The 9,779-nt window shown below is 28.0% G+C and overlaps 2 long non-coding RNA genes across 2 annotated transcripts; one reads left to right on the top strand and one right to left on the bottom strand.

Annotated features, from left to right (window-relative positions):
- The first annotated feature begins 5,490 nt into the window (after window positions 1-5,490).
- On the top strand, window positions 5,491-9,479 carry LOC146956063 (uncharacterized). The gene is made up of 4 exons (XR_015018855.1): window positions 5,491-6,235; window positions 7,170-7,255; window positions 8,234-8,341; window positions 9,026-9,479. It is a non-coding gene; the product is annotated as an uncharacterized LOC146956063 (long non-coding RNA).
- On the bottom strand, window positions 6,910-9,139 carry LOC146956064 (uncharacterized). The gene is made up of 4 exons (XR_015018853.1): window positions 9,000-9,139; window positions 8,693-8,804; window positions 7,819-8,264; window positions 6,910-7,203 (listed from the first exon to the last, which is right to left on the bottom strand). It is a non-coding gene; the product is annotated as an uncharacterized LOC146956064 (long non-coding RNA).
- Window positions 9,480-9,779: the final 300 nt, after the last annotated feature.

Genomic DNA, 9,779 nt, shown 5'->3' with positions numbered 1-9,779 from the left:
ACATAGTGAAAAATTTAAGATTGTTTTTTCCCACCGTAAACCTTCTCGTGCACCCTATTTTAGATTATAAAATCCAAAAAACGGAGGACTTTTTTATAACTGTTTTATGTTTTTCGAATTATATAATCTAAAATCCATAGAGTGCATAAGAAATCAGTAAGTGGTAGAAAAAAAACTACATAACCATTTTATATTTAGTAAAAAAAATCATCCCCGTGAACTCAACTCAGTTGGTAGAGATATTGCATATTATATGCAGGGACAGGGGTTCGAACCCTGGACACTCCACTTCATTACATTTAAAATGTGTGAGCTTTAACCAATTGGCTACTTGATAAAGATAAAAATAAAAAAAAAAAATCTGAGAAAGAGACTAAAACTTTATGATTTAAAAATTGGAGAACCAATTTCATAAACATGTAGACTTTGTTGATGACTGTGTACCTTTCCTAAACTATTGTATGATGCTCACCTATCCTTACTCTATACGAGAATCATGATTTATGTTTATTCAATAGTTGTATTTTATAACTATTGGCGAACTAAAGATTTAGCTAAGGTATCTAATAAAAATAAAAAAAAATCTGAGAAAGAGACTAAAACTTTATGATTTAAAAATCGGAGAACCAATTTCATAAACATGTAGACTTTGTTGATGACTGTGTACCTTTCCTAAACTATTGTATGATGCTCACCTATCCTTACTCTATACGAGAATCATGATTTATGTTTATTCAATAGTTGTATTTTATAACTATTGGCGAACTAAAGATTTAGCTAAGGTATCTACTGAAAGTCATCAAACTGTGGGTTTCTTTACTGCTCCATAGAGCGTGAAGTACATTTTTTTTTGTGATTTTTAGCCATTAAACTAAAATAAATTACGTAGAATAAAGATAAAGACAAAAAGGGCAAGGGATGAAATTGGATAAATTGATTGAGTTTGATTGAGTGTGTGTCAAATGTATTGTAAAATATGGGTATTTATAAGCAAGACTATCCCTCCTGGCCTAACGACATGGCCTAGAGTGCTTAGCTCAATTGTTTGTACATGTATGCGCAAGTTTTCCCACGTTGAGGGGATGCATGGGAAATTTATGTAAACAAATGTAAAATAAAGATAAATGTAGAAATGTAAATGGATAAAATTGCATAAAAAGTTTAAGTTTGATTGATCGTGTGTATCAAATGAATTGCACATGTTGATTATTTATAGGCAAAACTATTTTTACTAGACAAAACGAATGACCTACAGTGTTTAGCATTGCTCGACCATTTGTGTGGCCAATGCTTAACTTACTTCGCCGCATGATCCGTTGACAAAGTACAATGTGTGCAACCTCCATTGAAATGTGTCATTACCCATCACCCCTTACAATTAGTGGTGTTATAAACATTGAGCATTAGTTGAGTACCTCATTGTCGAATTCCACCAAGCTTTGTCTAAGTCTGATATCTTCAAGACACATGTACTCTACATTAGACTCGAGAAAGAATTGACTAACCCTTGTTCGACTACAATAAAACCCCCTTTATCTTTCATTGGTTGAGAGGAAACTCATTTATTCTTAAGGCAAATTCTATGGTACACTCAAAAATTTGAGTGTATTGGTACACCAATTCATTAAATTAATAGTTAAATATGTTATTTTTTGAAGAGAAAAATTGTTTTCTTTCACCTATAATTATAATAATTAAATATTATTTATCAAAAACGTCGACGAAATACAATTTAATTTTACTGAATTTTTAGTACTCATAATGAGAACTAGTAACATACCCGTGCATCCGCACGGGTACTGGTTGGTCGTGGATGATTTTTTGTAGTTAGAACTTGACAATATGCATTTGTTAACATTTTAAATTTAGACCATTTAAAGGTTAATTATTATTAACTTTGAAAAGTATAGAAAATAGATTAAAAAAAGTTGTATTAAAAAACCAATTGTTTAAAAAATGAAAAAAAAAATGTATATAAAAGTTTAAACAATAATGTTATATTCTTTCAAAAAAAAAATGTTATATGTCCCTGTGAGGTTAGCTCAGTTGGTAAGGTCCAGGGTTCGAATCCCAGACACCACCAAAAAAACAATAATGATATCAACTTATATAAATTTTCTCCAAAAAACAATATCGACTTATTAGATTATGTTTGCCAAATTTAAAATAAGGGAGATAAGGAAATTTGTATAATAATTAATTATAAATTTTAAGAAGTGGCAACTTGTAATGTTCATAACAATTGTTTCTTTTGTCAAAAAAAAAACAATTATTTCTAAATTTTTATCACCGGAGACTTAGCTCGTGTATAATAATTATTTTAAAGTTTTTATCAATGTCAACATGTCCCGTGTATAATAATCCGGGGTTCGAATCCCGGACACCACCAAAAAAACAATAATGATATCAACTTATATAATTTTTCTCCAAAAAACAATATCGACTTATTAGATTTAGGAATATGTTTGCCAAATTTAAAATAAGGTAGATAAGGAAATTTGTATAATAATTAATTATAAATTTTAAGAAGTGGCAACTTGTAATGTTTATAACAATTATTTCTTTTGTCAAAAAAAAACAATTATTTCCATATTTTTATCACCGGAGACTTAGCTCGTGTATAATAATTATTTTAAATTTTTTATCAATGTCAACATGTCATGTGTATAATAATCCGGGGTTCGAATCCCGGACACCACCAAAAAAACAATAATGATATCAACTTATATAATTTTTCTCCAAAAAACAATATCGACTTATTAGATTTTGGAATATGTTTGCCAATTTTAAAATAAGGGAGATAAGGAAATTTGTATAATAATTAATTATAAATTTTAAGAAGTGGCAACCTGTAATGTTTATAACAATTATTTCCAAATTTTTATCACCGGAGACTTAGCTCATGTATAATAATTATTTTAAATTTTTTATCAATGTCAACATGTCCCATGTATAATAATCTAGGGTTCGAATCCCGGACACCACCAAAAAAACAATAATGATATCAACTTATATAATTTTTCTCCAAAAAACAATATCGACTTATTAGATTTTGGAATATGTTTGTCAAATTTAAAATAAGGGAGATAAGGATCGAATCCCGGACACCACCAAAAAAACAATAATGATATCAACTTATATAATTTTTCTCCAAAAAACAATATCGACTTATTAGATTTTGGAATATGTTTGCCAAATTTAAAATAAGGGAGATAAGGAAATTTGTATAATAATTAATTATAAATTTTAAGAAGTGGCAACTTGTAATGTTTATAACAATTATTTTTTTGTCAAAAAAAAAACAATTATTTCCAAATTTTTATCGCCGGAGACTTAGCTCGTGTATAATAATTATTTTCAACTTTTTATCAATGTCAACATGTCCCGTGTATAATTATCCGGGGTTCGAATCCCGGACACCACCAAAAAAACAATAATGATATCAACTTATATAATTTTTCTCCAAAAACCAATATCGACTTATTAGATTTTGGAATATGTTTGCCAAATTTAAAATAAGGGAGATAATGAAATTTGTATAATAATTAATTATAAATTTTAAGAAGTGGCAACTTGTAATGTTTATAACAATTATTTCTTTTGTCAAAAAAAAAAATTTATTTCCAAATTTTTATCACCGGAGACTTAGCTCGTGTATAATAATTATTTTAAATTTTTTGTCAATGTCAACATGTCCCGTGTATAATAATCCGGGGTTCAAATCCCGGACACCACCAAAAAAATAATAATGATATCAACTTATATAATTTTTCTCCAAAAAAATATCGACTTATTAGATTTGGAATATGTTTGCCAAATTTAAAATATGGGAGATAATGAAATTTGTATAATAATTAATTATAAATTTTAAGAAGTGGCAACTTTTTTTTTTTTTGAATAAAGAAAGTGGCAACTTGTAATGTTTATAACAATTATTTCCAAATTTTTATCACCGGAGACTTAGCTCGTGTGGTTTTTTTTTTTTGAGGGATTATACACACGTGTGGTTTCTTTTTTGACAATTTTTTGAATAAGTGGGGTGTCCGGGGTTCACACGTGTGGTTGTGAACTAAAAAAACACAATTGTAAAAAATAAAATTACTTAATTTATACACATGTTCGATAATTATTTGATATCTTTAAAGAATTAGGCAATATGATAGTCTAAATAGTTTAAACATTTTAGCATGAACAATATTTTTAAATGACAGCTTGTCATGTAGATCAAGATTAGTTTGGTCAATGACAACTTATCTTTTTTTTTTCCTTCTTAAAAATGTTTTTGGATCTATGTTTCTTCTTCATCATCTTCTTAATTTAAAGAACAATAATGTTATTTTTTTTGTACAATTTGTTAAATATATTATCAATATATTTAAAGAAGTAGGTTGAGACCTTAATATGTGTCTTTCTAAGTGTCTTTCTAGTGTTTCATTGAGACCTTATTCCTTGTCTAGTCCATACCCGAAGATTATCGATTTCCTGAGAAAATTTGAGTTTCTTGTGTTGCTAATAGTTTATTACCGTTCATTGCAGATACTATGGTTGACTCTGAACTTTATTTCAACAAAATTCTGATCGACCCTCTCGTTTTGTCTCTCATCTTGCTTAGACATTATGGTTTAAAATCACCATTCTTTTTTGGTGGTAATGACACGAATTTAAGTTCGGTTAATGCTATTGTAAGTTCTCCTCTTTCCTTTTCTCTCTTTTGTACCTACCATGTGTTTTTTGGTCTGAAGTTTAATTGAAATCTAAAACAAAGTTCCTTCGACACATTATACCACAAAAATATAATTATCACCACTCAATTTTTTGGTAAGAAATCACAACTCAGATTATACCAAAAAAATTAATTTTCACCACTTTATTTTTTGTCAGAAATTAAAACTCTTTTATTCATTTAATATATGGAAATGATAAAAAGAAAGTTTGGTCATCGCACATCAGATTTCTCAACTACTCTCACGGGATGTATGTCATAACATTTAACCACACATCAATAACAAATCAACTATTAATTTATTATTTATTCAGTACTAATTCAACACTGATTTGATTTCTCGTGTACCATATACCTAGTTTGTTGGTTTCTTTGAAATAAATAAGTTGATCTCTTAAGACCTTTTATTGCAAATTCAGTGGCCTTTATCATCCATGGTATGAGTAATTTCATGGGCGAAAATTCAAATGACATATAGAACTTTTAATAATATTTCAAAATACCCTCGACTTTTGTCAAAAGTTTATCAATTAAGTAACTCGTTGTGTGACAAAACACAAAGATAAAGATTTAATTGAGAAAATTTTGATAAAAATTATTTTTGAAATATTAATAAAATCCTGAGAATGACTTACAAAGACATAAATTAAATTGGAAATTTATTCTTTATTTAGAGGTCAATAAGTTAGATCCAAATATGGTTTTTGATAGAACACTATGACGTCATTTGATCTATGTAGCCGACCCCACTTAGTGGAATAAAATTTAGTTGTTGTTGTATTCATTATTTAATTGTCCCATTAAAAAATATTAATTAATTATAAATTTGTTTTAATGCTAGTTTAAAAATTTTGTTCCACACAACACGTGCCTACCACCCCACTTCAAATCTCTACACATTCTATTCACTTTCTCAAATCCTCACACGTCTCTCTCTAGTTTTTAATTTTTTTTATTTAATTTTATTTAATAAATTTTTTATTTTTAACATATCAGATCTTTTTCTTCTCCATTTCATTTCAATCGTCCCTCCCACTCTCTCTCCCCATCCGTATCTTTTTCTCCTCCACCATGAACCACCGTCAACGCAACTTCTGACCAGATCTACATCTTTCCGGCGACCTTTAGTAATTTTTTTTTACATATTATTCATCACCTCATTCTCCTCTATCTTTCTATCAAATTAGATTTTCAAAAGGAAATAGCTTGAGAATTTCTCATTTTTAAAAATGAGGTTTCCGGCCAACATTTGGATGCACCACCACCACAACTATACTAATCTCTCCATTCTTTATAAAACACCCTTTTTTATTTCACCGATTTTGCTGCCACCGTGAGCCTCCAATGTAAAAAATCAAACTGATACTTTACTTACTCTTAACATCCACAACAAAACCCACAAAAATTAAGGACGGAGCAACTGTTTTTGGAGACAACAGCAATAGCTTCATCAAACATGCAACAAATTCAGAAGATGAAATTTGATGCGATTTTCTTGTATCTTCAAGAGATGTAAGAATATTATTTTGTAGATTTATGAATCTGTTTTAGGATTTTATTTAGATCTATTACTACTGGTATTCTTTTGTTAATACTTTTACCGAATCTTTGATAAAGAACCTTTTATATTGCAAATTCCTTGAAATGAAAACTATTGTTTAAGAACTAAGTAGGTTTGTTTACATGATAGAAAAAACAGATTTTTTTTTAATTTCATGTGTAAACTGTATTTAATATTTTTTTTCTATCATTTAATTGATTTATGTGGATAGTAAAAACAGATTTTAACTTATTAATGAAAAAATAAATGATTCATTTTAAATTTTGTTATTTATTATTATGTTTATATTTTTTTTCTTTCAAATGAGTATGTATGTATACCCAGATTTCATTTGGTATTTTTTTTTTCAAATAAAAAATAATAATTTTAACAAATATTTTACAGAAAATAATAATTATAATTTTTACTTCATTTTGTTTCTATGTTTAAAATCACCATTGTTTGTACTGGTGATGACATAGATTTATATCTCTGATAATGTTATTGTAAGTTCAAAAGCCTTTCCTTCTTCATCTCTCTTTTGCAAACACATTGTGTTTTTTGGTCTGACATTGAATTGAAATTGCATACAAATCAACTATTTATTTCTATTTTTCTACCAAACCAAATTCATCTCCCTCATCAATGACAAATCAAATATTTATTTATCAACTCATTCCATTCCATGTTTCTATCAATTCAAATTCTCAAAAAAAAAAAAATAGTTAACTTGTAAATTTTGTTTTCAAGCCATTGTGGTCTATTTGTATGCACCACAACTAAACTCTTTTCTTATATATCTCTGTTTTTCATAACAATTATAATCACACAAAAAACATATCATATTGAAACTCTCATAATCAAACTATTTCCTCATCATTTACTTAGGAATGTCTTTCTTTGTAGTTTTCTGGAGGGACAACAACATCATTCGAGTTTCCTGGACAAATAACATTTGTTATGAGATATGCAAATATAATATCAACAAAAAGGTAAAGTAACCATTTTCCTCATCATTTATTTATTCTTGTAGTTTGTTCTCTTTTATGTTCAATTTAGTTTCTAAATTCTTTTCAAATATTTTTGTAGAATTTTGAAAATGAAGTTGAAGAAAAATAGAAGCTTATTTTACTTCTACCTAAGAAAAAAAATATGGTGGTATTATTTTTTTTGAAGTTGAAATACTTTCATTCTATACTAACAGAATCAGTACAGAGCAAGTGAAAAATTTGGTATGGTAGTTTGTTAAAGATGATATGAAAAAAATAGAAAAATAATGGAGAATGCATATGTGTAGATAAAGAATTGGTGTTATTGTCTTTTACTTACCTTTGTCCTTGTCGGTTCATCACCACATATATACTACATCTATTGAAGAAAAAACACATTGAAAAATTTAGATAAAAGATTATCGTTTATGTAGTATATGTGTGGTGATGAACCTAAGAAAAAAAACATGGTTGTTTGTTAAAGATGATATGAACAACATTAAAAAAAAAAAAAAAGAATGATGAATGCATGTGTAGATAAAAAATTGGTGTTATTTGTACTTTACTTATCCTTGTCCTTGTGTATTGAAGAAGAAAAAGAATTGAAAAAGTTACATAAAAGATGATTTGTAAGTAGTATGTGTGGGGTGACGAACCTAAGCAAAAGAAAAAAAACATGGTAGTTTGTTAAAGATGATATGAACAGAATCAAAACAATATAAAATCACACAAGAATATACTAATCAAACTCTTCTCGGTTTTCCTTTATCTTGTATTTAAGCATCCCTTTTTTTGCAGTTTGTTAAAGTGATAAGAACATCATTCAACTTTCCTGCAAAATTTAATATTTTTCAATCTTATTAGCAACATAAAAGACACTGATACATAATGTCCACAAAATCAAACTCTCATAATCAAACTATTTTCGAACTCTCTCCCGTTGTTTCCTCATCATTTATTTAGGCATGTCTTTTTTTGTAGTTTCTTGGAGGGACAACATCATTCGGGTTTCCTGCAAAAAAAAAACATTTGTTGCAGAAGAACTTCATTTGAAGATGAAATGTGCAAATAATGAATATGAAAATAAAGGTACGGTAACTCTCTTCCCCATCATTTATTTATGCTTGTTGTTTGTTAATCAATTGATCTGGATTTCTTTTTCCTTACAAATGAAATTATAATGTATTTTACCGAAGTATAGATGTTATTTTGTGTTGGAGTGTTTATAGTTGAAGAAAAATAAAAGCTTGTTTTACATGTAAGGAAGAATGAAAATATATATAAGATTATCCTTTATGAATAATATGTGTGCTGATGAACCTAAGCAAGAAAAAGTAAGAAATAACATGGTAGTAGTATGTTAAAGATGATATGAACTAAAAAAATAATAATGAAGAATGCATGTGTAGGTCAAAAAATCGGTTATTGTCTTTTACTTACCTGTTTCCTTCTTCTTGAGTTGGAGTGTTTACTTGCATCTTTTTTCCTTCTAGATTCTCTTCAAATCTTTTTGTACAATTTTGATATTGAAGTTGAAGAAAAACAAAAGCTTCTTTTACATGTAAGGAAGAAGGAAAATATGTATAAGATTGTCATTTATGTGTAATATGTGTGCTAATGAACCTAAGCAAGAAAATGTAAGAAATAACATGGTAGTATGTTAAAGATGATATGAACAAAATAAAAAATAATAATGAAGAATGCATATGTGTAGGCAAAAAAATTGATGTTATTGTCTTTTACTTACCCGTTTCCTTCTTCTTTGTTGTGCAGAGATGTATATCTTTCAAGCTATCTGCAAAAAAAAATTATTAGATATTGAAGTTTACAATTACAAAAGAGGGAGGAAAATGAAAGCAAAAAGGAAGGAGTCAAATGCAATTTGAAATGAAAGAGATGCAGAGAGAGAAAGAAACTGAAAAAGAGATAAATAGTGTGAAGAAAGATTGAAATTTGTGGGAAACTTATGTTTGAGCAAAATAAATTTGAATTTCAAATTTGAGAGCCAAAATAAATTTGACAGCCAAGGATTATTCCAATCTGTAAATATTGGTAACCGTGCAAACTTGTAACCACATATCCTCTCAAAGTGGATTTGTTTTGTAAAAGGCAAATATTTAGTTACTTCTCAAGGAAAAGGTGTTGTAAAAGGCAAACAAACTGAATTGCTGCAAACAGAAATGATTTGGTTGCAAAAAGCAAATTTAGGACAACATTTACCCTCAAATTGGACACGTGTCAAACATTAATTAAAGGTCAAAATTGAGTTTTCACCAGCATAGGAGATTCTTATATTAAGAGAGGATTTTGATTATTTTTTACAATAAAATGTAAAAAAAATTAGTATGATTTTCATAAACAATGAAATGATGTTTTTTCTTATGAAATGATATTTTCTAAAATACAAATATCAACAAATAGCTCTTTATTTCATAAAAATGATAGTTAATTTATAGATTTTTATAGTAAGAGTACCGGTACACCTTAATTTGCAGGTGTACCGTAGAAGTTCCCTATTCTTAAACCT

Source organism: Medicago sativa, chromosome 1 (genome assembly GCF_051527215.1).
Source record: "Medicago sativa cultivar Bolivia chromosome 1, Bolivia_mono, whole genome shotgun sequence".
NCBI lineage: Eukaryota > Viridiplantae > Streptophyta > Magnoliopsida > Fabales > Fabaceae > Medicago > Medicago sativa.
This window is presented reverse-complemented; position numbering and strand designations above follow the sequence as displayed.